The sequence below is a fragment of the Colias philodice genome, chromosome 2 (assembly GCF_061535455.1).
Source record: "Colias philodice isolate Cphi_HAF_F1 chromosome 2, ilColPhil1 Martin Lab GWU primary, whole genome shotgun sequence".
Classification (NCBI taxonomy): domain Eukaryota; kingdom Metazoa; phylum Arthropoda; class Insecta; order Lepidoptera; family Pieridae; genus Colias; species Colias philodice.
Genome location: NC_143087.1, coordinates 13,534,724 through 13,559,697, shown reverse-complemented (window position 1 = coordinate 13,559,697; position 24,974 = coordinate 13,534,724).

The following is a 24,974-nucleotide window of genomic DNA, read 5'->3' as shown; positions in this document are numbered from 1 at the left end:
ATTTCAAAAGGGATTAGCTTTCATCGGTCAGTCCAAATTTTCATTTAACGCGACAAATTAAGATTACTTTTTTATTTGACTTGCTAAGTAATTGTAAGTTTTGTAAATAGAAAACAAAAGAAATTCGTAACATTTCATTACATTAAAGCGGAGAAATTTATTTAAGAAGGGACAGAAAATGTTCGCCGAGACTTGTACCACTTGTACAAACATCTTAAATTCATTTTTATCTTTAAACTTACTTTAAATTTGTTGGATCTTGGATTTAAATAAATTTGTGCTGAATTTTATAGTGTTATTATTTTGTTCTTTAACGAAGAAGAGTTAATAAAAGTCTGTAAGTAAAGGAAGAAATATTTTTATCAAATATATACCATTCCTTATCTATTGCGAATTTCCTTGAATGTAAAAATGTATTATTAACGATTCTAATTCTGATACACTCATAAATATAGACTTTACCTTTATTTTTATGAAATTGACTTCTTTACTATTCTAAAAAAGTATGTCATCTATGGTATGTCGACATTAAACAATTGTAGAAATTTATGCAACAAACTAAAAATTCCTTGTGGTAGCTACATAAATAAATCTATTTAGGGCCGATTTTTCAATCCATGGTTAAAATTTATCCGCCCAATTATAAAGTATTAGATACATGATAATATTAAAATCTCACCCGAACTGTCAAAGACGGGCAAAGAATACATTTTAGAAGTGGTAGTGCAATACGTTATTCGACGAATAAGTATTAACCAAGGATTGAAAAATCAGCCCATTATTAGATAATTATTATTTGAGATGTTAATAGCATATCTATCTAAAGTCATTAGTGCAAGACGTAATGGAAACATTTTACTCTAAAAAAATGAGAAAATATCTTAAACTGATTCACGAATAAATAAACCAGTATTAGAAATAGCAATCAAGGAAATATCAAATATTAAATGATGTCTGTTCGGCCTGAAGGCTCTCCGTGGAGGGCTCTCGGCGCAGTAAACATCCACTGTTTCGTCAGCATATTTTATCCGCTTAATGGTAGATCTATATTGACCTTTGTGGGACCGATTCTGCTGACGTTTTAATTGTTAAGCTTTCTCGGAGGGCGGTTCTAGCCAGCCCGTTGAAAAAATATATTAAATATGTTATTTTTAGCGATTGTTTACTGCGTAAAAGCAGTGGTAGAAAATAGATTTTGGATTAATTAAATAGAAATTCGATTACAGTTCAATCTAATTTTAATTACTTACATAATAATATAACACAATGTTTTCTACTTTCAAGTTTCAAAGCTTAGCGCTGTGGACAGAGCTTTCTTAGTATTATACTATATATACTGAATTAAAGTTTAAACGATGAATGTTGCACATAGACGTGCGAGTAAACCGGTAGTTATTACTTGTTCTCTACAACGCGTGGACCCGCGGCAGCTAGATCGATATGTTTCATTTTAAATTCTATTTAAATGGAGAGAAGTGAGAAAGGCTAGAAACAGATAACATTTTTTTTGTATTTTAGATACACAATAGTGTTTGCATTATTATATTAAGTTTTATATAGGTACTCGAAAGAACTTTTAAGGGAAATAAATTTGAAAACTGCCTAGCTTTTTGTAAAATGTAACGTCTATTATTTTCCGAGTAAGCAATTCAGCTTTGAGCATTTCAACTCGGCTCCGAATTTGTACTCTCTGTAAGTAATGGAGGCTGCAGTCGGCGCAGCGCAGAGGCAAGGGGCAAATTCTAAGATTTCAGCCCTGATAAATAGCCATAAAGTGGCTTTATACTCGCAATAAAGCCGGATCCGCGGTCCGCATCTTGTTGCTATTATGCTGTAAATTTCAAAATACCCCAGTTACAAACTTTGCAAGGTTTTATTATGATCGCGTAAAGTTGGCTGCTTAATATTAGCCAGGTTATAATGTCGCAATTAGGGCTGTCTCTCGAGTTATTAACGAAACACTCGAGCTTTATGCGGATTTATTTTGTAGTTTTATTAATTTTTAACAGGGAAGAGTTTTATGCGGAGGATTTAAATTGGTATCAGTTTTATGAATGATAACTGACTCAATCAAATTTTTATTTTTATATTGAAATGGGAAGCTACGTACGTCGTACACATTTTTCTGCGTCGTTATTTTGTTGTATATTTACGTTCTGTTAACCGTAGGCCCCATTAGGCGCAGGCCCGTCCGGGGCCCGCGGGGCGTGCGCGCGACACGTATCACCTCGCACACAGCCGCTCGCACACAGCGCCAACAAATGTAATTTATTTTCAATAACTCGCGGTACATTTAACCTATCTCGATGAATGCCTGGATTGCGGGACCGACCTTTTTAATGTTATGTAAAAATATATTTCCTTGCGATAAACATTATTTATTTGCCCAAGCGTTATAATATCTGCATTATCGACAGATAAGTATTTGATCCCAAAATAATAAACATCAAAGATGGTATGATAATAAATAAGGGAAATTTTTGGCATATTATTTAATATGTTTACTCTACTTTTAGACAATAAAATGAATAAATACAATTTACAGATTCAAAATTATTTCTTGAAATAACGAGATAAGCTTCAGAGAACATAATTGTCATTGGCAGAACGCTTTCCCCTGATAGGAAAGGTATTTATAAAAATATTTGTTGACATACATTTTTAAATTGGCTTTTTAAACTGACAGCTCTAAACAGTTTTTAAAAGTAATATGTATCATTCGAGAGCATAAAACTACATTTGAACTACATATTGTAAATCAGATGTAACATTTATTTATAATAATATATTGTTATGTAGGAGGCAGACAGCTGACACAACCATTGTGAATGTTCTAGTTTATTGTTACTTATTTATTACTGTATTCATCAAAACTACACATCGTAGATATAAATATAAATTAATGTAATCTATGGATGTTGTAGGACTATGATAATAATATATTCGACTGACCGGTTGGCTTGGTTGGCAGTGGCCCTGCCTTCCAAGCCAGAGGCAGTGGGTTCGATTCCCACCCGGGGCAAATATTTGTGTGATGAACATAGATGTTTGCTGTGTCTGGGTGTTAATTATCTATATAAGTATTTATTTAAAATTATATATGTATGTTTATCAGCCATGTGGTTACCATAACACAAGCGAAAGCTTAGTATGGGATCAGATCGTGCCGTGTGTGAAAATTGTCCTGAAATATAAAAAAAAATATAATTAGGTATTAACTATTGGTGTAAGAACAAAACATTTTATGAATCACGAGGCATTTAAGAAATGCGTAATTAACTCTATATAATATTTATGTGCGTTGTCACGTGTGAATCACTAAACCTATTTTGTTGGAATTAGTAACAAGAATAAACTAACCCTTTTCAAAAGGATATAATATATATTGTAGAGATAATTTGATAAGAAAAATAGGAGAATGAAATATGTATGTACGGCTGTTATGCGATTGGTTGGAGTAATCGCAAGCAATGCCGCGGGCTAGTAACTTGTATATCAGCGTCTATTCTCAGACAAATTGGGCACACCGGTTTCTCCCGTGGTACGCTGACGAAGATTGGTAATATTAGCTAGAGAGAAACCTTGTAGGCTCATGCATAACACATTGCTCCGAAGATGTGTCAAAAGCATATTTTACGATTCTATAAAGGACAATCATTAATTTTTAAATATATATAAACCTTCCCTATTTAAGGTTTTATAATTTATAAGCGATTAACACTGCAGCAGACAATGCACATTCCTGTAACATGTCCCAAGTTTTAATGGCGCCGTCGGATGAATTATCGTCTAAAAGTTTAGCAAGTTGCTTCTAACAAGGCTACATCAATTGTGACGTAGATAATATTATATTATGATGAGCTAATGAGGTAAGAAAGAAATTTAGCATAAAAATTGAAAACCTTTTAAGAAATTTCTTATTTCCGCTTTGTATGTTGGTTATAAGATATCTGTTATATCTTATCGGATATGAACCATTTAAAAGGAATAAAGAATAAGTTTTTGTAATGTTGATTAAACAGAGAAAATGCTATAAAATGTTATATTTACGATATGAATTATCTTTAAACAAAAACTGCATAAAACATGCTTTCTATGTATAAAAAAATACCGCTAATGTGTTGGAGATTCTGAGACAATCGGTCGCTCAGGGAAATTTTAAAATGGTATAAAGATAATCCGCCATCTTTCGTTTTAAATTTTAAATTCTTTTATGACAGAGGCAAACGAGCATGCGGGTTATATTCAGGAATGGGTTTAACATCCCGCTTTACTTACCTCGTAGAGCACGTTTATAAGATGCCACTAAATCGTAATTTTCTTTCTTATGTCTGTATGACTAAACGATTCTAGCAGAACGAGCAGAACGATCTAAGAAAAAATCTTATTTCATCGAATATAAAATGTAACCTTCGATATTAGTCACTTTCTTTTTATATTTACGTGACAAAACGGTTAATAAATCCAAGTAAAAGCTATAAAAATCAACGCAAACTTTGTCATTGATACAATTTAGATAACAACATTCCGGTATCCGTGGAACATAAAAATACCGATAAACTAGCCAATCTGCGATCTCATTTCCATCCCGTAAGTTATCGAGAAACTTATGAAATATTACGGAGGACAATAGAAATATGTCGGAGGTAGGTGCGGGGCGAGGGGGGAGGGGGGGGGAGTTTAGTGCCCACTTATCAGTCGCAATCTCAATTCGCTTTTTGCTGAGCTGATAGCGAGGCGTGACGGGAATGTGATCCGGTCTTATGAGCTGAGACAATGATGTTAGTTCCAAATTGCACGGAAGTTCCGATCCGCGCCGGCTGGGTGACGCTTGTTTTTGATTATCTAGGTAAAACGGGGGAATACAAATATGAGAGGAGTTTGTTTGCTGGATACTTTTAGAGATGTTATTATGTTGTTTGTGCGTTTTATTTTTGTGTATGATATAGTTTTATTATAAAGCCTTTATAAAGCCGTATTTAATTAATTGTAAAAAAGTAATTTTGCCGGTCCTAAGCCCGGATGAAGTATGAAGGGGAGATTTGAATTTCAGAAATTAAATAAAGTTAGTACCTACATCTCTTGTTGAAGTGAAACTTCTTTATCGGGGTTGGACAAAAATTTAGTGTAACATTTTTGCGTTACGCCGTACGCGTGACATTTTTGCGTTACGTCGTACGCGTGACATTTTTGCGTTACGCCATACTCGTGACATTTTTCTCGTAAAGAAGTTTCACTTCTTACGTGTGTACTCTAGTACACGCATACATTTTTTTTTTCATTTTATTGTCTAAGGTTAGGTAATAATATCAATGAATAAGTGAATGAACTCGATCTGCAATGTGTCTATGATTTAAGTGAGACAAATGATAATATTTTTGTTAGTTATCGATATTATGTAATTCTTACATCATACATATTATGATAATAATGTATTCGCGAACATGTCCTTAAAGTTTTTGTACTTATTAAAAAATAGTGGTGTAGGTATATTATAATGCGTCGTTGTCACTCAAAATCTGAAGTCGAAACAAAAAGTGAATACAATAAATGTGTCTTTCATAACATACATGTATTCACAAATTCTAGTAACCTCGTTAATTACTAATTTATATAACAATAAGCGTAAAGCATTAATTTGTGTTAAACACTCGGAATATAATTTATATGAGTGTTTGTGGAGGCTGCACGTCAGACACTGAGCCGCGGCTTATAATATCCAACGCTTAATGCGCTTGACGTTTCACTGAATAAATTGTGGGTATTATCAAAAATATGGAATTCCGGCAAATTACGTTAATGCGGTGGCATTGTGAATCCTAAATACCGCGCTATTTAATTAACAGATGATTAATTAATTATGATGTATCAATTACATAGAACGTTAATGTCTATATTCATACGTGTCATAAATGCGATGTGGTCAAATGTTAACTTTTTACAAGTAATAATTTTAATAGAGCTTGGTTATAATGTCGAAGTAAAATTAATTATTTCGATTGGTGCCTTGTCAAAATTAAAATAACTTATTTTCAATTCATTGACATGAAATTCTGGTTTCCATTTATAATACCTATAATTTTTAATTAATTTTAATAGGATAAATACCATATAAACTATTCACAATACATATTTTTTCCGAGAAAATAATACCATTGTAATTTTACCAATTGATAAAGTAACAATGACTTTATAGCAATATGCTTATGTATAGTCGAAATAACCATAATTATGACCTTTTTATTTTCATACGGTTGAGTTAATTTTATTTCAGGTTGGCAAAAATAAATTGTAAGCTGTTGTTGATTTTTAATTTAACTAAAACATCGCAAAGAACAAAATTACACTGAAACACTTTACAACCACATTTCAAAAATACTTCGTAAATTTATTCATTTTCATTGAAGTTGTTTTGACAGTTTAATAAATAAAAATGCTGTTGTAATGGGCTATTAGAGTTAACGAAGCTAGGCCACTGTTGGAGATATTTAAAAGCTTTCATCTTTGCTGTATTTTTGTGGTGCTTTATGACTCAATAAAATTAGCTGCGGGTCCGGTGAGAGGGTACTTTACCCAGTTATATAACCGACCTCTTTGCTTACAGAGATACAGGTTTCCCGTATAGATGTAAAAAAACCTCTTAATGTTTTTCACACTATACTTTCTGGTACTTAGCGAACAGTAATAACGGTAACGCTTTCAACTGCAATAAAATCCATTAATTTTGTTTCATCGAAACAAATTAGCGTATTGTTCACATACAACCGTTTCTTAACATCGCAATAACATTAAAAACTTTCTTGTGACTACAGACCGATGTACTATGTGACAACTACAAATGGATGCTTTCTAAGAAAGTTGAAATGAACATGTAAATCAATTTGTAACTAAATGTCCGTACACCGAGGTAAAATAAAATAAAGAGGAAATATACTAAACATATTTCACCTTTTATGAGCTACTGCCTGCTTTAAAATGATAACATTATTTATAAAACCTCACGACATTCTATTTATAGATCCTTATTTATTGAAACATCACGTTTATACTACAGTACCTTTTTCATTTGATTTGACAGAAAAATCGATATGAGTAACCTAATTTATATTTTTTCAAATAAATTGAATGTGAACATGCTATTGCGTGCACAATCTGTACACACTAACGTAATCGTTTAGTTTTGTTTCATTTAATATTGATTTGTTCATAGACATCGGATTCAAAACCAAACATTTACAAAAATGATTGATCTGTTTTGCCTGAAAATTTAGGAGAGGAATAAATTATGACCTGCAGTAACATATAAATATTATACTACTTTGTATCCATGTTGTTATCCCGTATTAAGTATTTCTGCAAGGTATTTTAAGTTCTGCTCATGAAGCCTTATAAAATTGGATTAGCAAAGTTAACGGCCGGTAATTACTGCTTCATACTAAGCCTTTAATGCATGCTTATTAATTCTATTAACGGATAAATTCAACAGATTAGGGATTACCTATTTAGTGAATATCTGCAATTAACATTTTTAAACCTTAATAAGCGACTGATGTTATGCCACGTTAAGCTAGAAATTAGAATATGTTTTAAACTTAAAATCTGCCTGTGTTTATGCATTTCAATTTCCTGTAAGTATTATTTTGTCTTCAAATTATGGAATATAGATCTCGAATGTGTTAAAGTTTTATTATGTGTATGCAATAACAATCCAAAAGTAAGAAATGGTTGTTAATCATCTCAATAGATGGCGCGCGGTGTGTCCCTTCAGACACATAAAACTGAAAGAATAGAATAAATTCGATTGCTCTGGCGGGTCACGAGTGGCTGAGTTGGTCAGGCATCCGCCCCGGAATGGCGCGAAAGGATGCGGGTTCGAGTCCCGCCTCGTGATCGAATTTTTTCTATTCTTTATAAATTTATAATCCAAAAGTATTTATTTCAGACTTTCCATTATATTAATATTATGGTCTAATCAAATTGATGTACATCCTTCATTGAGTCGAGTTTAAGCCACTTCGATTTTCGAGAGCCAAAGCTTAACTTAACTTACTTGAGCCCACTAAAGTGACAATTTTAATCTTCATTGTATAAAACTTTTATACCTATAACACACAAACGAAGCAGCAATTTACCATGATAATAATCTACTAAGCTATTGATATCCAATTTACAAAGCAAACCCACACTTCGGTACACAAGAGGTCGCAAGTCCCTGCGGCGAAACCCGAACGAGGAAATATGCAAAACCATCCTTTTTGTCCGACGAATTAATACAAAAACACTTTAAGTGTAATGTAATTTTGTTTTCGTAACAAATTACCGTTGTTCATATAATCTCTCGGCGGGCAAACGTCATATTACGTTTGGGAAGCTCGCTCAGAGGCGACTGCGGTACGTGCCGGGAATATCGGCTTACAAAATGTATTGTTTTAGCTGAAATATGAAGGAAACATGATATTTGTTATCACTTTTACTTTATTACCGCCCGCGTTATTGGTATTAAATGAACGGTGTAGTGTTACGGCTCGATACGACTTTGTTCGATAGTTTTGAGTGCGATAACAATCTCTTGTTAGGATCGAGATTAGAACTTCGATATTACTCGTGTTGTGATGATTAACTGAATTGTAGAGGCTTCTAGCGGAGCATCTATTGTGATTTCGATGAAAGATACAAAAATTCTAGGAACATCTTTCATTGGATTTAAGCTGACACCGATGTGCGACCTCATACAATACGGTTTATACTACAGAGTTTCTTGTCTGCACTTCTCGGTAGAACTTGCGCTCTAAGCCCGTGGTAAATATAACATTTTGTATTAAGATAATTCAAAAGAATAAATAAATAAGTTTACTATGAATAATGTTATATAATATTATCTACATGCAAAATGTTATAAAATACGTAAGAAAATTAAGACATAGGTATTTATTACCGTACATTACTATATTATTAACCAGTGTGGGTTTTGTATGAAGCAATAGTGCTAATCCTTACTCCGATTGGTTTTCAAATGTACAAAATTAAGGTATAACTGTGTTGTTTTAAATTACTTCCTAAACAATTGTGTTAAATTGTTGTCCTGTTTGTCTTAAATTACTTTCTAAACATCATTAAAATAGTTTTAGCAAGATTGCCTATAGGAATAGTTCGAGAAGTTTGAAAACACTGGGAAATTGTAATCCTTACTTAATATTATAAATGCGAAAGTAACTCTGTCTGTCTGTCTGTTACTCAATCACGCCTAAACTACTGAACCAATTTGCATGAAATTTGGTATGGAGATATTTTGATACCCAAGAAAGGACATAGGCTACCTTTTATTGCGAAATATGTACCACGGGCGAAGCCGGGGCGGACCACTAGTATCTTATATTTTGGGCTCGGAATTCAAGAGAACATTGTTTATGTTGTTCAAACAGCCGCGAATTCATTTCCATATTGAAATAAAACTTGCTAATAAGAAGTTTCCAGTCTATTTCCATACACATAATTTAATTTGAACAATAAACGTACGTGCTGCTTATAGTATCGAGTCTCAAAGCATTGAGACCGTGGGGCTTTGTGGACGCACGAGTGGTCCAGAGCCCAGCCTCGCTATTGTTAGCTTACCTCATCCTGTGCCCAAGATTATAGGATGTATTTAAAGCTATTTTGTAGCGAGCGCTTTTGATTAAACTGAGTAGATGAAAGCGATTGGAGTAGTTGAAAATTATGTATTGTCGATGTACATGTTTCATAGATATTTTGTCTAATTTGACGTAAAAACACTTGATTTTGTTTTGCTTATAATTACTGCGTTTAAATTAACTTTTTTGACTACTTGTTTTTTATTCTCATATATTCTGCCTTCTTTATTTATTTTCTCAACAACCTCTAAGTATTCATCTTCTGCTTTGCCCGCTTTGACTAAAACATAATAAATTATATACTCACTCTATCTATTAAAAATCCTCTTGAATCACTCTATCTATTAAAAAAACAGACAGAGAAAGCGACTTTGTTTCATACTATGTAGTGATGCATTGATTATATATTTACTGTTAAAAGACACATATAAGATATTATTTTAATCAAAATATTTTACCATGTAACAAATACTGCATCGCGATGACATTGCTGAAAATAAATGTAGTAGATTGCATCACAGATTTCCTGATCGCAAATTCAACGCAATCTGTCGCAGGAATTATTAATTGATTCCGGCTCTATATTGTTTACATTATAATGTACAATTTCGAATATAATATTAAATTAGAATCAGACTTCCTTATGGAATTAGACGTTTGAAGATGTGCAACACATTTTTCCATTGATAAGAAATAAAAATACTGGTTTGATTGCATTATTTTTCATTATCAATCATTAATTTACTATAAGTCTTTCAACATTACTCAAAATTAAACCTCCTCAGTCTCTATTGAAGCTTATATTTCTAATCTTATAAGTTGTATGTCTTTTTCCTTACCTCAAAAACAAGAAAATGAATAGTAATGCAAAATGAAATACTGTATGTGGCATTGTAGATCCCTCCTCTATCTAACATGTTTTGCTACACCACCGGACCACGCGTATAATGAGCTATGCACACATGAGCAAGTTGCAGGAAGTGGCGACTGGTCGATTAGTTGTGCAGTTTTAGTAATTGTGGCTTTGTGCTGGAACGCGTGGGCTTTGTCGCGTTTAGCGCAAATAACTCGCTCGATGGAGCGTGGCCACCGCGTAGCGTGCTACTTATATTATGTATGGCCTATTGATTTTATTACTAGCTTTCAGCACGCGGCTTCGCTTGCGTAGTCATATGAATAAAAGCATAGTTCTCGTTTCCGTGAGATTATCGGGATAAAATTCTCTACCGTCCTTTCAGAGGTCTCAAACTATCTCTGTACCAAATTTCATCAAAATTGATGCAGTGGTTTAGGAGTGAAGAGGAGACAGAGAGACAGATAGAGTTGTAGAGAGTAGAGCCTTTCGCATTTATAATAATATTTGTAAGGTATAAAGGATTTTGATAAACGTTATAGAAACAGTTATCTTATATATAAAATTCTCGTGTCACAATGTTAGTCTGCATACTCCTCCGAAACGGGTGGACCGATTCTCATGAAATTTTCTGTGCATATCGGGTAAGTCTGAGAATCGGCCAACATCTATTTTTCATATGTACCACGGGCGAAGCCGGGGCGGACCGCTAGTAATATTTAATATAAGAAAAAGAAATGGCCTTACAAGCGGTCTAGACAATTATTAAATATTTGCCAAAGTTTGCCAGTTTTGATCGAAATTGTGATTGATTAATGAAATATTGTTTAGTATATAGTAGTTATATTATATAAGTATAATTAGTTGTTTTATCTCCGTGTTTTACGTATATTACTCGCATAATTAATCTAACAATAAAATATTTGCAATATTTGAATGTCATGTGAGTCTAGACAACTTGGAATCAGAGTCAATCGTATTCTTATTCGTACAATAATAATTTTGAGTTTAAATATAATATTTAAGTTTTCTTAGCAAATACCAATATCTTACATTATTGTCGTTCAAACTTTACTGTTGTTATCGTCAAAATAGTTCAAGTCAATTACAAATTCCTCGTGTAAAACTTGAAAACAAGTTCATTAAACTGATCTCTATAAAAAATAACTCGTTACAAAAATTTGTCTTTAAAAAGATTGCTTATTATAACTTTGTAGACTTAAATGTAAAAATCTTCATCCTTAAATTCTCTATAATGAAATCGAGTTACTGTATCGGGCAGTGACCCCGAGGTTAGTGAAGTGAAGTGAACCAAACGGTGTGTAATGGTCCGCAACCATACACTACCTTCACTACACCAGATACTATTGAATTAGCCAATGTGGTATATATATTTATAGCTACACTAATTTTTCAACCGCATCTTCGCCCGTGTATTCAAGAGATAACCCGCATAGTTTCCGCTCCTGTGAGATTTTTGGAATAAAAAATCATATGTGTTAATCTAAGTTACCCTCTCTATATGTATGCCAAATTTCATGAAAATCGGTTCAGAAGTTTTTACGTTAAGGAGTAACAAGCAAACAAACATACAAAATTTTGCATTTATAATATTAGTCGGATTATTATATAGTGGTTAGGAGGAAACCCAAGAGCGTAATATTTCGATTAAGGACTTAGATTAGTTTGCTTACAGTGCGTCAGGCACTTGATGGCAGTTATGTTTGTAGCTCTATAACTTGTCTTTAGTCATTTGAATATTGTACTAGGAACATTCAAGTTCTATACAATAATTGGATTGGGTGTTTAAAGTTTTAAAGAACAAACAATTTGATATGACTTGCTACTCTCAAAGTTATTCCTCGGTATTAAGTTTTAAAACATCGATACTGAATTGTTTTTTTATATATAAAAATAGCCTTTGAGTCTCTGCTAGACTAAAAGCTATCTTTTTTTCAAGTTAGCTAATGAAAATAGAGCTATTCCAAATTCAATAATTCATCTCAATATTAGATAGATTTATAAAAGATTTGCGACGTTTATATTCGTATTTACCTTTCGGATAGAAAACGGATTACGGGAAAGTAACCCTTTATAAATACAAAGGCTTTTGATACAAAAATTATAATAAAATATCAAGATGATATTTTCGTAACGAGTTACAAAATAACGAGAATGTTGTCATACAAAGGGAATATTTATGTGGTGTGGATCCGCATCAGTATAAGCCGGATCACTTAGCTTTTTTTTGTTTGCGAGAATCTTGCTACAGAATACATATTGCTGTATTTTGTTTTAGAGATAAAAATATTTCTCTAAAACAGTCTAGGCCCAAATGTATCTTTTATTTATAAAATAAGTGGTCTAGAATTTAAATAAGGTTGAACTCAATCAGAAATAGTAAAAGTTGTTATGTAAATGGCTTTTATAATTTATGAGTGAAACAGGCAAGTTTGATATTATAGATTCCAAAGTGTGTTTGTCATTTTTTCACGTCGCATACAACAATTTCATGGTATTTGGTTTGTGCCTACATTTAGTTTGGAGTGTAGAATGCTATATTATGTATGACTACTTTTTACCCAGATGATGAATTTCCTATCCTTGACCATGCGAACGAACCTGTGCCATGAGTCGAAGAAGGCTACAATTTATTTTATATACCTATATTAGAGCAAGTCAAAATCAATAGCTATAAACGTTCAGAAATCGAGTTCTGAAAAAGCTAATTAGTAGAAACAATAAAAGCAATAATGAGCTACATTAGTATTCGCGTGGCGTGCGACCGCGGTCTTATTGGCAGCTAAATAGAGGGTAATGAGACCTCACACGGCGCTCGCTGACAACCTCTGAGGAAGGGAATAATTTGACTTGGCGGTTGCCTCGCTTGCGATACCATTGCTGGATAAACGGGGAATTTGATCATGCAATTTTGAATCTGATATAGATGTTTTTGTAAAAGGTTGAACAGCACAGACTATCCCAGACGGAATTGCAGCTGTCAAGGCTTCATAAGTTTTCTTTGGAATTCTTCTAGCAGAACACCATTAGGTAATGAAAAACAATGGGTACCTTATTTTTTTTCCTTAAAAAAACATCAAATATAATAGATAGACGTCGCGTCACCTTATAAAATGGCTATATCAAAAAATTGTAAAGAAATTGTAAAATGACTACGTAATAAGACTCTATCTATCGGAGAGGTGACAGCGCTTGATCAATCAGAGTGCCTGGCCCTCGAGATTCGGCGAGCCTCTCAAATTACGGCCACTCGCTCTCAACGACACTCCGGAGTTATTTCTAATGATTCTATTATTGATCGACAGCGTCTCTATCTATTCGATTTTAAATAAATTTGGAAGAAAATGATACTGGACCGATTTCAAAAATTCTTTCATCATTAGAAAGCTGCATCTTCACTGAGCAACATAGACTATATTGCATTTTCAAAAAAATTAGAGATCCTTACCAAAAATACAATAATGTAACCAAAGGTGTAAAAAATTCCTTAATAAAAATTCTGTCATCGTGTGCGCTGCGGAATCTATTCCTTGAAGTACGGTAGGATGGTTCTTATGAAAAAAAACGTATACATGTAGGTACCACGGGCAAAGCCGGGGCAGACTGCTAGTATATAATATAGGCAGGCCCCCGTGGCAGTACACGTTAAATAAACAAACCTAAAAATATATATTAATGTTAACTAGACGTTTGCTTTTCAAAAACTAACAAACCTAATTCATTGAAATTACCAACAATTCAGAATTTCAAGCTCGTATAATAGGTGTAATAATACAATTTGAAACGAGAGTATAAATACGAGAAAACACAACGCACGGAATTATGAAACATTCAGGGAACGTTAAAACATACATCAGCTTTTAAAGAGAAACGAATGAAGCGTTACGTAACGTTTAGCTGTTTAATTTAAATAAATGCAAGTGAATCATTTTGAATGTAAAACGACCGGATCAAAGAGACATTAAAAAACCATTCAAATATAATGAAAATCATGTAAATGTCGGTTTGTGAACGTCTAAAGAATTTTCAAAGGCGAAAGAGAGAATATAATTACAATATATTGCGTTGTGTAATGGCTAATACAATTACAATAATTAATTCCGAAATCCAGAAAAAAAAACGATTTATCAATGTATCGAATATCAATCAAAGAAACGAACATAAACATTGAGAATAGTAACAGTTAAGATATCGTAAATTTGTAAATATCGAACACTAGCGTATACTCAAACGAATGGAAATACTATATTCACCCTTTGTCGCCTAATCTTATTACTCAATAATAAGGTACAATTGTAACACCTGATAATCCGAAGCCTGCAGCGCTAGATTACGTCCCTTGGAAGTACTAATCCTTTAGCACTAAGCTGATTAGTGACCTATCCAATTTATCTCACTAATAACGATATAGGAATAATGTTTGAACGCAATTAGAGGCGGCGGGTCATTTAGGATCCTTATTTAATTTGGAAGGCTCAAACGAGATTCAACTGATATTTGTTTGCGTTTCAATTGGCCCTTTTAATCACTGGACCGTGTTGCGTACTTGTGACGTGGTGTAGTGGTTGATTTTAAATGCGACAAGGTTGGCAACTGCTTATAAACATAATAATTATTGTGTTTAATAGTAGCTGAATGATTATATCCTATCGATAATATTTATAAAAATACCTTAGACTGTGTGTTAGACATAATCTAATGTCAAAGTTAAAACAATGTCCAAGTCGGTCACATTTCAATACTCCGATCAATAAACATAATCTGTATGAACTCAATATGTCTACTAACGTTTTCGTCCTAATTTTAAACAGGTACATATAAAAAATTAAAAGTTTTCAAGGAATACTCAGAAGTGATATCAAGTTGGTAAGCGCAAGATAATATCAAGTTGGTAAGAGAAGAGAGCGCGACAAGAGCATCACATATTGTGCCCCTTTAGTGATAAGATGCTTTAAGAGTTCTTACAGCATCTTATCAGCACTTGCTATGTATTAAGGCCGCTTAACCAGATTTGACAAATTGCCTTTTCACTTGTCTATTTTGATATTTCTTGTTAATTTAAATAGATTCATTTTAGTATTTTATTGTTAATTTAGTCACAATTAATTCGTAAACATTGTTTTCAAAATTCATTCAATATTACATTATTATTATTTTATTATAACTTTAGCAAGGCTTGTATACATTTTGTGGATAAATAAGCTATTATTATACGTCTGGGTATTGTATTACTATTAACTCAATTAATGTCAAAAGCCTTGAAACTCACAAAGGGATAGCATATTATACTCTTAAAGGATTTACATACTGTTAAATTGGATATACGTACCTAATAACTTATTTATTAATCTTATTGATTTAACGGATTGTATACGTAGGATGAATTTTTAAAATTTACGAGCCATCGCTATCTGGAAATTCAAATGCATTTAATTTAGTCCCACATTTTTACTCGAGTAACAGACATAAATACAACCTTTCAAATTTGCATAACCTATTTATACGACTGTGCACAATTTTATTGCGTATTTCACAGAAACAATATTCCAATACTTCGCTTTGAAAATAAGCGAATGAATTTATGATAAAATGCCAGTTTTAGCAACTAGCACACAGGGTAATAAGTACCTACAGTTCTAGGTGAGGCAATTAATAACCCAGTTTCAGGAACCTGGCTTGTTCGCGCGACGCTTTCTTTGGAACTTTGTAATAAACTATAGCGGAATACACATGGTATTTTTGCTTTATTGATCAAATTGTGTTAATTTATGCCTTTATTTAAAAGTACACTTGTTTGTAGATTGTATGTAGAATGCTTTGAGATACGTGGTTCTGTGCTGTGGTTTTTATTGTTTGTCTGTATTCTATTACTTTTGTATTTCATTGAATAGTGAACGATAATAAAATATTATTTTCTTTTAAATACATTTAAAACATAATAATAACCACCCTAGACCAACCAACTAATAACTTTAACCCATATTTCACGTCGTACAAATCATAAAATAGTCAATTAGGTGAAAAGTTTGAAGCGCGCTTTCATGTTAAGTGTGCTCTATTTACTGTGTAGTGTACAGTAGAAATGCTACCTGCTGGAAATTCAATATTATTATGGGACAATCTTTTATGAAGATAAAAGTCGTATTTGGACGTCTTGTTGCTAGACTTTATTATTTCTTACTTCTCGGCACGATCATCTTTTTGAGTATACATACTTTTCTTCGCAAAATATTATAATAATATTATCATCTTTAAAAATGTTGTTTTATAATATTTTGAACAAATTTTCCTTCAAAATATTATAAGCAACTAAAAACAGTGAAGCCGGGTAATCCCACATCCTTTCATAAACCTCGATTGGTATCGACGCACATTTCTTTGGATTTTAATTAAAAGCGATTCAACTTTTAATGAAGGAGGAAAAAGTTCCCGAGGCCTCGTCTTAATTAAAACCGAGTTAACTATTCGCTACACAATTGTTTCGGATTTTTTGCACTTAAAGTTGCGCGCCTGTATAATGTATATCTCTTTTGAAAGATATTAATAAACTTTCTAAATTGCTTGCTGTCGTAAATATTTTGTATTTTCTGAGCTGTAATTAAACTCGATCGCTTTGCACAAATAGAAAATTTCGGATTTTATAATATAACGCTGCTCTTTACCATTTCTCAGTCGCATGTTTTTGCGTTGAGTTCATTCATTTCATTCATTTTTCAGAACAACAGTTCTGGAAAAAAGAAATAAAACCATAACTATATAGAAATAAAAATTAGTGATTAAGGTAAATGGGTAAATAGAATTTATGGAATTACGAGATAAACGTGTTCGTGAGTTAATGAGGAATGACTTCAATGCTAAGCGAACGTGTTGATAATTTTACTGCGAGAAAAGCGTTTTTTTTTCTGTAAAGCTACAGCTACGGTATAAATGGGAAAGGAATCTCGTATACTTTGACCTGTGTTTCCTTTGATTAGGTAATAGGTATATTATTCTTCTCATTCTGCGATGTTTAAGATACATATTGTTTAATCTTGCAATATTCTCATACTCTATCAGGATATAGCTATAACTTTACTTATGTTTAAATTATGTAACATGCGCGGTTTTTACGGTTAATTTATGTTCTTTAATAAAACATTTTCCATGCTACCTTACCTGTTTTCACGGTATCTTTCTTACGATGAATTTATTCAAAAAGCAAAAGAAATGCCACAGTTTCAGTCAGCGAGCCTCGCAAATTACCAGTTCTCCCGGAGAAGGCAGGTCGAAACTCAATCTTTTTTTGTCGTTAAAATATAAAAAATAGCAGTCCCCGGGAAAGGTTAAAGTTGTTTGCGACGTGCTCATTGCAAGTCCGGCTTTTGCCTCGTTAATGTTGCAAGTGCAGCTCATTTTATTGGTCTAATGCGAGCGATATCGAATCGCAACCAATTAGAGGGGCTTTTATCCATACGTATCGGTTGATGCTCGTAAAGCTGTCGCTGTAGTTGATGTGTTTTGACATTGGTGATCGTGCATGTATTAGCAGTTGATTGGATATTTCATTGCTTTTCAATTTAGTGTAGGAAGCTGAAATCAAGCCTTTTGTATAGCTACTTAAATACTTTTCATACATTTAGCAGCGCAAATAAATCGAAACCAAAAATTAAAACTTTGTCAACTAACTATGATAATTACTACAGTAAACTGCTTTAACTACACACGGTTAAACATTTATCTATAGACATTGTAAGCCGTATTTGATTATTTCAATATCGGCTATTATTCATGCAAATTATGAAATGTATTTAGGAAGGGACAACAGTGGACGTCTTAGGGAGTGTTTGGTTATGCTAATAGAGTTTACTATCGGCGAATACTAAGCTTTGGCATCGATGTCTCCACATGCAAATACATGCGGACGTGATGATAAATAATCAGGTTTGGCCTTTGGCCTTCTTGGACAAGTTTGTATGTTCCTTCGATACTTCAAAAGTTTTGAGGAAGTCAAGTTCTGTGGAGAAAATATAAACACTTCAATATTATGTAGTGTAGTTACGATGCATGCAGTGTTCGAAACGTCGGCTTAAATAACAGAATAAAATATATTGAAGTTTTGTTAAAATATATCTAGTTTATTATTCTTGCGTATGCACATACATTCTAAAAATTAAATTACTAGGTATATAGAGTATAGGCTAGGTACCATGTTATTAAAATTAATAATGTAAAATTACAGCGAATGTATGTTTATACAACATAGTTGTTACTCAGTTGTTCTTGCATTGGAATAATTTATATTACTATTAAAGTAACTGGATGATAATGACTCATAATTGGTATATTATTTCAGTAAATGTAATTAAACAATTCATTTAAGTGATAATGTAAAGCATCTATTCGCACCTATCATTCGGGATTTTTGTTGTAATATTTAAAATTTATTGATGACATCCTCTTCACGCCTTGTTGGTCGTTTTACCACGGATAATTATTTGAGAGTATAATTACGTAGTTCATATAAATTGATTAAATTATTATAGAAAATATCAACTGCATACAAAGTTCACATACGTGGAAATTTTGAAAGAGTCTAGTCTTTTAAGACCGCCTCCTTGGTACAGTGGTTGACGCGTGAGCGTAGAACTGAGGGGTCCTGGGTTCGATTCCCGGTGGAGACGAAGAAAAAAAAATGTCTCGGTCTGGCAGGACACAGAAGGCTGATCACCTACTTGTCCCTAAAGAAAATCGATCAGTGAAACAGATGTATGAATAATGCATCTGCCCCTTACCCCACTAGGGGACATGGGACTTCACACACACACTAGTCTTTTAAAGTGAAATAACGAAAAATTTATCAAAAGGCACATGGTAAAAGGGGAATAGGGCAAATATAATGAATGTGTGAAAACATTAGCATTACATTAGAGCGCTGGGTGTTCGACCCGCAATGAACGTTCATTTTGTTGTAAAATCGATTGATTTACATTTCAAGCCCACATTTAAATGCTATTGATTGCGAATACGAATGGCAAATATAACTAGGGTTTGAAAATATCCGAGTTTTACGTGAAAAATAATAGAAAGGTTAACTTAAGAATGAAAACTGTATCACATTTTTTAATGATAAATTCTGCGTTACACATTTGAACATTTTTGAACACGCATGCATCTAACTAAAATAAATTAATTTATAAGTTAAAATTACAGCTATTGTAAGTAGAAGGTTGTGTTACATTGAAATACTATGTAATCAAAGCGTTGAGAGTAATATTAAACATTCAAATACGTAATAGTAGTTGAACGCTCAGAATTTAAGCTAACTAAGTAGGTAACTATGTGATCTGACAGCAATTAGAAATCCGATTAGAGACAGTATGTGCGAGCAATTAATGGATAATTCTAGTATACTCGAATTATATTCAAGTTTGCGATTATAGTATAGATATTAGAATTGATTCGCATTTATCATAATTGTCGTTACCTACTCATTTCATTATTGAATTCTATTGATAACAATAAAACAGTCAACCTTTAATTAAAAACTGTAACTGCACTGCACTGTAATGATTGAATTCTTAATTTATCTTTTTCATTTTTTAAAATCACACTTCATCATTTCATCTGATCTCTTTTTTTTGTAATCTGAGGTAACAAGTTCTATGCACGTACCGTGTATGCACACATGCAAAGCCCACACGACACTCACACACGCGCACACACTCGCTAGTGCTAGAACAGGCGATTAGTCTGGGGCGGGCAAGTCAAAGAGTAATTAATTCAGAAGTGCCAAAGCGCTGCGACAAAACTGAATACCAAGCAGCACTAATCGGCGGCAGTAAATCAATTAGACGAACGACCGCTGGGTTTATCCGATGGACAATATAAGCCCCATTATTGGAAAATCACTAACTTGTACCCTACTTGTAATCGTCGCTGGCGATGACGGAATAGGCCTTTAATTGCCCGAATTGAAATTACATAACCGGTGGGTCTGTTCGATCCAATGAACGCTCTATGTTGTAATGTAAGGCTCACTATCGGTTTCTTGAGTAGTTGATTATATACCGTGTAAAACGCTATGTTATTTGCTAGTAAAACATGCAAATTAAGCTGTAAAATCTGTCTTGAAATTACTAACTACGCTTGTAAACACAATTCTTAAGTGATATTAAATAGAAAAGCTCTTATAATTTATATGTTTAAATTACTTTTTTATATAATTAAGTACGTTACTGTTAAAAGTATTTCTAATAAGAATTCTAAGCAAAGCTTGACATTATGAAGTCATTTGATGTAATTGAATACCATTTTGGCTGAAGAAAACAATTTATACTTGTATTAATGTGAATGTTAAATAAAGCTGGAGAATATTAATTAATTCTCCATTTGAAAAGCAATTATCACATCTCTTTGACCCTTTTATTAATTCTTCCAAAAATATTATTATATTCATTTTGTTACTGGCAATAATGTAATTAATGAAATGTAATCTACGCATTCCGAAAATGAGGTAATAATCTAACAATTATATATTACGCTGATACCATTTTAAGGCTTATTTTGACAATATTACAAGGTCGTACATCCAATTTTTATTTTCAAAGACTACTAATAATTAATAATGGTTATATAATACTAAGGATACAAATAGGTAATAATGTTTATGTTAGTGAACTTAGCAGATCATTTTTAGCAGATCAAAAAAAAAAATGTGAGTTCTTATCGCGTGCAGTTGAGTTCTACAGTTCCTGATACTTTTTAGAAATAGTTCTGGCGTTTTTACCTTAAAAAACGACATTTCAAAAAATGATCTGCCAACTTCCCGTAGCAGATCATTTTTAGCAGATCAAAAAAAAAAATGTGAGCTCTTATCGCGTGCAGTTGAGTTCTACAGTTCCTGATACTTTTTAGAAATAGTTCTGGCGTTTTTACCTTAACAAACGACATTTGAAAAAACCCGACCTGGACCCAGCTTAACTAAGACGTAATGCTACGACGTGATGCTACGACGTGATGCTACGACGTGATGCTACGGCGTGATGCTACGCTGTGATGCTACGGCGTGATGGTACGGCGTAATGCTACGGCATGTGTAACGGCGTGATGCTACGCTGTGATGCTACGACGTGATGCTACGACGTGATGCTACGGCGTGATGCTACGCTGTGATGCTACGGCGTGATGCTACGGCGTAATGCTACGGCATGTGTTACGGCGTGATGCTACGGTGTGATGCTACGGCGTGATTCTACGGCATGATGCTACGGCATGATGCTACGGCGTGATGCTACGGCATGATGCTACGGCATGATGCTACGGCGTGATGCTACGGCGTGATGCTACGGCGTGATGCTACGGCATGATGCTACGGCGTGATGCTACGGCATGATGCTACGGCATGATGCTACGGCATGAAGCTACGGCATGAAGCTACGGCATGATGCTACAGCATGATACTACGGCGTTTTGCTACGGCATGATGCTACGGCATGATGCTACGGCATGATGCTACGGCATGATGCTACGGCATGATGCTACGGCATGGTGCTACGGCGTGATGAAATATGACATAAATAAATATTCTAGTGTTTCATTTTACGCGAGTATTTCTAAAAAGTATCAGCAACTGTAGAACTCAACTGCACGCGATAAGAACTCACATTTTTTTTGATCTGCTAAAAATTATCTACTATGGGAAGTTGGCAGATCATTTTTTCAAATGTCGTTTTTTAAGGTAAAAACGCCAGAACTATTTCTAAAAAGTATCAGGAACTGTAGAACTTAACTGCACGCGATAAGAACTCACATTTTTATTTTTGATCTGCTAAAAATGATCTGCTACGGGAAGTTGGCAGATCATTTTTTCAAATGTCGTTTTTTAAGGTAAAAACGCCAGAACTATTTCTAAAAAGTATCAGGAACTGTAGAACTCAACTGCACGCGATAAGAACTCACATTTTTTTTTTATCTGCTAAAAATGATCTGCTAAGTTCACTAACATAATATAATGTTTCATATAACTGAAGGGTTCCATTAAACAACAAGCGGTATTGTTCGAGCAATACATCAAAATGTAGCATTTCATGAAATATTAATGAGTGTGAGGCGAGGGCCGATAATTTTTACATATCGAGTGATCGTCACGAACGATATTTCGGTGCCTATAAATTATCCTGTTTAAGGTTGTGTGGAATGCGAGAAAGTGAATGATGTTCCCGAAATATGCTTTTTTGGTAGCTACTACTAAAATAGTTTCTGGTTTGATGATGTGACGATCGAATGATCAATTATATCATACCTATAAACAGTATTGTTTAATTAGAGAAAACTATTTTCCAAAGTTAAAGGCAGTAATTTGACACAATAATAACCTTCATCTCAAAATGTCCTAAATTGTATACAATATAATATAAGTTCCATATTGTTAAAATTGTGTCTGTTTCGTATCGTTTAATTATGATATAATTTCTATGAAAATATAATGTCAATTACCCAAGTTAGCCTTATTAATTTGTGATACTCGAAGAAGAGTAAAATAAAAATGAAATTAAATTTTAAATATAATATTTTGAAATATTACATGATATAATAATATGAAAGGTCAAAAGTCTAGACTGTTTATATGAAATTAATGAGATTGTAGACGAAACAATATAATTTAAAGCAGCTAATAAAAGTTAAAGCGACGTAATTGCGCTCGTTTGCGGCAAAGTAACTTGTAACAAAGCACCAAAATAACATCGCGTAATTCTCTAAAACTTGAAGCCTTAAAATCTAAAAGCCTACATTGAAAGTGTGTATAATAGAGAGGCTAAATTAAACTGGACCGCACACGGATTCACAGTCAATGATTTTAAAAGCCAGCGCACGTTCCCGTCCGTAGGAAGGCTCCTTTATTTCTCGTATTAGCCGTGTGTACACTCCTTTATTTCCATGAACTTTGGCTACTTTTTAAAGAATATTATTTTAGACACGTATTAATGATATTATCGTTAGTTAGTTTCGTTTATTTTATCATCTGCATCGCTGCGAGCGCGCTGTGTTGATGATATTCTAGTTTTAATTTAATTAAATGTATGTTGTATGAATACAGCTGATGGGAATAAACATACATAATTTAATTAAAAATCTTTTATACGAATCACGTCGGCCGTCAATCTTACTAAATTAGGAACGGGATAAGGATGCCCATTAAAAGCTGTGATTCGCTTGATTTTTCATGAATAATACATGTTTAATTCCATCCTGCAAAGGTTTTTTTTTGTATTGAGAGTCCTTTTTTATTAAATTACATTGTATAATTGATATAATAATAATAAAATGTATATTTTTCTGTTGCAGATTGAATCAGTGTTTCTGATGCCGCACTGGAGCCCTCAATGGTGTGTATTTCTAAAAGATTTATAAAAACATTCTGAAATAATATTATTGGTGATTAAATGTTTATTAGAAACAATAATGTTACAATAGGTAAACGATAAGTTTATATTATAAGAATAAACATATTATAATAATTTCAGGATAAAATTCAACGATAAAAAGCGCGTTGTGAAGAAACGTTATTTCAAATGAATATGAAGTACTTTTAATCGTTTACCTCTACACCTAGATACTAAGTAATATGTGCCAACCCAATTTAACTTAGGTATAATCGATAAGTAGGTATAAAAACGATCCCAAAACCATTTCAATTAAACCCACAAAATGTTACATTAAAGTATTTTAAGTCCTAAAACCTAATCTGCTGTTTCAGGTAATATAAACATCGTAAACATAATTGATGGCGTCCCACACTCGTTTAGAGGCAGCTGGGCAATATCACTCTAATCGTTATGATTGATAGCTGTCCGCAAAAACTCTAATATTTCCACTTTTTTATTTCATCCCGAGCCCTGCGTGTTTTTACGGTATGGATCAAATACAGGCAATTTGTAAAAAAGTTTGAATTTATCGTTATTTATTAAGTGTGAAACAGAGTTACAAAAACTTCAATATGCGTTTGATAATAATGTTGCACGCGGAACTACACATAGGCTCCAATTATATTCCGATGCCAATTTTGTATAAACGGTTTCGTAGATACATTATTATATAATAACCTTGATTTATATGAAAATGGAAACAATAATAACATTTATTCCTTAATTAAAACTTGAGATCGTGTCATTATTAGCACCCACTTTCAATTCCCTTTATGCCGCCGCGTCTGCTTCAGGTACTTCAAATGTAAAGACTCAAAGCTCTTTGATTAATGTATAACGAAAGAAAAAGAAAATAAACATTGGCTGATGAATTATAGATTAATCGGAGAACAGAGGGCACGGCTGTGGCATCGATACGAAAAACACGAAAATACAGCAACTTATTAAAGTTACTTACTCTGTTCGCGGTTTCATTATTTTGTCAAACTGAAGGGTTTTACCGAAAGGGCGTGGTTCGATTGAACTTCCAAGATGCTTTATTGTTTTTGTTTTAGACACGACGTTATA